Source organism: Salvelinus sp. IW2-2015, linkage group LG4p (assembly GCF_002910315.2).
Source record: "Salvelinus sp. IW2-2015 linkage group LG4p, ASM291031v2, whole genome shotgun sequence".
Taxonomy (NCBI): Eukaryota; Metazoa; Chordata; class Actinopteri; order Salmoniformes; family Salmonidae; genus Salvelinus; species Salvelinus sp. IW2-2015.
The window spans coordinates 25,594,977-25,599,711 of NC_036841.1; the positions used below are offsets into that span (position 1 = coordinate 25,594,977).

Sequence of the window (4,735 nt, forward strand, 5' to 3'; positions counted from 1 at the left end):
AGCCGGGATCTGGGAGAGCCTGGACCAGGGGAGGCTGGACCAGGGGGAGCCTGAACAGGGGAGCCTGGACCTGGGGAAGCCGGATCATGGGGGAGCCGGGATCTGGGGGAGCCTGGACCTGGGGAGCCGGGACCTGGGGAGCCGGGACCTGGGGGACCGGGACCTGGGGGAGGACCGGGGAACCTGGGGAGCCGGGGACCTGGGGGAGCCGGGACCTGGGGGAGCGGGATCTGGGAGAGCCTGGACCAGGGGGAGCCTGAACCAGGGGGAGCCTGGACCTGGAACCGGACCTGGGGGACCGGATTGGGGGAGCTGGACCTGGGGAGCCTGGACCTGGGGGACGCCGGACCTGGGGAGCCGGGACTGGGGGAGCCGACCTGGGGGAGCCGGATCTGGGGAGCCTGGACCTGGGGAGCCGGGACCTGGGGGACCGCGGGACCTTTGGGAGCCGGACTGGGGAACCGGTCTGAGCTGGTGGACAGTATCTGCAGCAGTGCTCATGCAGGCTTGTGAAGGGGTCACACCAGAAGCTTGCAAGGGTCAAGACACCCGGGCCAAAATCCACACTCATAACCCTGCTCTGACAGGACAAAAAGAGGAGGAGGGAGAGAGGGGAGGTCACCCGACCCAGGGCAGGCTGACAGAGAAAGGGCTTATGGGACAGGGCCAGTGACATCACTGCCATGCGTCATGGATGACTGAGACTTCCTGTTGTGTGTGTGAGGACACAGGGTGTGACACCTCCAGCCGTGAGATACTAACACACTGTCAGGTCCCGTCACGTTCACACATACAGTCTCTCCCCTCTTCTTTTATAAAACATTTATAAAATTATGAGGTGATTGAATAGCTCATACTCTGCAACCATCCTTTTCCTTCTGAGGTTTAGAACCAAGAAACAAACACAAACAAATTCCTGGCACGGCCAACCAATCAGGTTGAGTCAGACTCAACTTGACAATACAAACACAGAGTGAACAAAGAAGAAAGAAGAGGTGGAGGAGGAAGAATGACAGATGGATGAATAGAGAGCCTATGAGGATGTGGTGATTGACACTGGAGGTAAACCTAGGAATTGAGTGATGATGAAAGAGATATTGTCTCTAGAAACATCATTGAAACCAGGTGATGTCATCTCATGTGCGGGTGGTGGAATTGAAGGGTTGGATAAGGTATAGTGAGCAGGGCTAGAGGCTCTACAGTGAAGCCAATAAACACTAACCAGAACAGCAATGGACAAGGCATATTGACATTAAGGAGAGGCAGGCTTAGCCGAGTGATCATAAGGGTCCAGTGAGTAGTGAGGTTGGTTGGGATCACGGCGATTCAGACAGCTAGCCGGGCCATGGGTAGAAAGCTGGCAGAGGATGGAGGTCTGTTTTTAGCCATCCCGTGCGTTTCCGTCAGTAGATTAGTGGGGTTCCGTGTGGTAGAGTGGACCAATCAATTGTCAAAATAGTTATAGTTATAGTGGCCCAAGAAGATTGTTCGATAGACCTGTTCAGATAGCAGCCGATATGCTCAAGACAGCTAACGATTAGCGGGCCGCAGTTAGCAGATGGGCGTTCAGGTTACGTCGCGATAGAGGGGCCAGTTGAATAACTCCCTCGGGCAGATAATGTTGGTATTCCAGTGGAATATGGATGAATAGAGAGCCTATTGAGAGAGGAGGAAGGCTGAGAGATGGGTGAAAAGAGAGCCTATTGAGAGAGGAGGAAGGCTGAGAGATGGATAAGTAGCATGCCTATGGAGAGAGGAGGAAGCTGAGAGATGGATAATGAGAGTGGCCTATGGAGAGAGGAGGAGGTGAGAGATGGATAATAGACTGGCCTCTGGAGACGAGGAGGCAAGGCTGAGAGATGATTGATAGAGAGCCTATGGAGAGAGGAGGAAGGCGAGAGTGGATGAATAGCAGAAGCCTATGGAGAAGAGGCGAAGCTAGAGATGGAGAATAGAGAGCTATGGACGAGACGTGAGGAGGCTGTAAGGCCTATGTGTTAGAGAAGCACGGACCAGCAGGCTAGTTGAGAACCAGTATTTTGACATCAGGGTAGGAGAAGGAAACGACAGCCTCGGCCATGAAGAAGATGGGCGGGGGGAAATGAGGGATAGGGGAAGAAGGAGTGGGAGAATGGAACACTTCTATAAGTGGGCGATAGCAGCAGGAGAAACTGATCTTCTTCCTCAGCTGGGCTGGACATGTTTAGATGTTATGTATAGCCCGAAGCTCACACTATAAAACCAAAACTGATGCATAAAGCGTGAGAGCTTAATGCATCCGTCCCCCCCCCCCTCCCCACACACACACTACGCAGTCAAGCCTGTGTATAGGAGAATACTCACGGGGAGGGTTGTACATGAACGCGAGTTGGGGTGTGCTGCATGTGGACACTCACAGGGGAAGTTTTTGCATGAAGCACGCTGTGCGGCTTATTACCGGCACTCGGCCTGGTTCTCACAGAGATGGCAATATTGCTTGTTGGGCTCTGGTCCAAAGCGCTGCAGGCCAATGCCAAAGCAGCGCTGCTGCCCGTGGCGTCCTCAGCATACGGACAGCCAGCCGTACTGCCCAAGGATCACCTACAGGGGCGCACAGTAGAGAGCAAAGGATGTCAGAGAGGGAGGGAGGGAAAGAGGAGAAAGAGAAGTACCCCACCGGGGGGAAAAGCAGAGGAGGTGGAAATAATAGAGAACACAGAGAAACAGAAGATTTGGAAATTGAGTTTTAGGAAACAGAATGCGTGGGAGAGATGCAGGAAGGTCAGAATAGGTTCACAGTGTTTGTTTTAGCGAGGGAGAGATGGAAGAGGGAAAGAATGTTCACAGTGTTTGTTTATGCATGGAGGAGGGAACCCAGGAGGCAGAAATATTTCACAAGTAGTTTAGAGATGCAGGAGGGCAGATATTTCACAGTGTTTAGAAGATGCAGGAGGGACGAATATTTCACAGTGTTTAGTAGATGCAGGAGGGCAGATATATTTTCACAGATGTTTAGAGATGCAGGAGGGTAGAAAATAGTTCCCAGTGTTTAGGAGATGCAGAAGGGCAGAATATTTCACAGTGTTTAGAGATGCAGGAGGGCAGAATAGTTCACAGTGTTTGTTTTTATCCACAGTAAAGCCTACAGCTTGAGGTTGTGTGCTTTTTAACTTTTGGAATTTGAATCACAACACTCATAATAAACAGTGGTGATACTGTCCTCTACTGGTATAACACTGATACTGCACACACCCAGACCTGGCACAGGCCAGGCTAACGCACATTCACACAGTGTCAATGAAACAATAAGAACATTTAAATACACGTTTCAATGTGTTTTTCACTGTAAGTCTCATTGTTCAGGAAGTCAAGAGGTGGCCAAGCACACTCCATTGTTTTATTGCAGCAACATGAGTTTCAACAGCACTGGGATTAGACTAGTGGGATTAGCCTGAGGATTGGTGTGTAATTAAAAGTGTTGCAAGTCACACACACACACACACAGCGACAGTGTTTTAGATTGGCCTATATTCTGTATGTTGAGCTGTGTGAGGTGACGTGAGGCCTTTCTGTTGGGCAAGAGAGGTGTGTTTTGTATGAGTGACTGTTCTCTCCTGATTTGGCTAGACTGACTTGGCAGAACAAGGTCTTGTGTTTTCACTGCAAATAGAAAACACACCAGAGTTTTTTGCCCAACAGAAAGTCCTCACGCTGTCCTTCCTGTCCTCACCTTCTTGAAGACCTTTCCGTTGCTCTGTCTCTCATCCTCCTCCATGACTACCTCTCTGGTGCCCAGGCAGTCTCTGTCAGGGAACCTTCTGGAYGCATCCTCAAACACCTTATCCAGTGTGTCCACCCCGGGGTGCAGGGACGACACCAGCCTCTTTGTGGCGCCCATGGCCCTGTAGGGCCCCGCGGGGCAACCCGTCACAGACCGGGCCTTGAGTCTCTGAGCCCGCTCCTGTTCTGAGCCGAGGCCTGCGTCTGATTCTGACACAGAGCTGAAGAGGTAGGAGGGGAGGAAGGCTAGGACAGAGTACAGCCACACCGTCACCTGGAAGAGCAGCAGCAGCACTGGGTTCAGGTCCTCTTTCAGCTTCATCCTGACTGGGGGTGTGTGTGTGTGGTGTGTGTGTGTGTGTGTGCGTGTGTGTGTGTGTGTGTGTGTGTGTGTGTTGTGGTGTGTGTGTGTTGTGTGTGTGTGTGTGTGATTGTTGTGTGTGTGTTGTGTGTGGTGTGTGTGTGGTAGTGGTGTTGTGTGTGTGATGTGTGTGTTGTGGTGTGTGTGAGCTGTGTGGTGTGTGATGTGTGTGTGCTGTTGTGTGTGTGTGTGAGTGTGTTGTGGGTGATGTGTGTGAGTGTGTTTGTGTGGGTGCGTGTGAGTGATGAGTGGGGTGTGGGTGGTGTGCACGGGCTTATGCATACCTGAGCAGGTAAGTTTATCACTGAGACAGTTCCTCTAACCCTGAGATGGTGATGGTAGGAGAGAGAATGATGGGTCGTAATCCTGCTTACCACTGACGGGGGAAGTATTAATTTCCTGTCCTTCTCTTCTGCTCTTTTATGTGTTATCTGATGACAATGCCCAGCAGCACCTTCACGCCTAACAAAGATGACAAAAAAACAACATTTGAACATAGTAGGAGAATATGACTATTTATAACATGTCTATTGTAATGTTTACACTGTATAATAACATCCGTGGTTAGCTACAATTCCTTTGACAGCATCTGAGACTTTTTAACCCACAGTCCCA

General features: G+C 51.1%; 1 pseudogene; it reads right to left on the reverse strand.

Annotated features, from left to right (window-relative positions):
- The window catches only part of LOC111957991 (uncharacterized), a 35,255-nt pseudogene extending 31,156 nt beyond the window's left edge, over positions 1-4,099 (reverse strand).
- Positions 4,100-4,735: the final 636 nt, after the last annotated feature.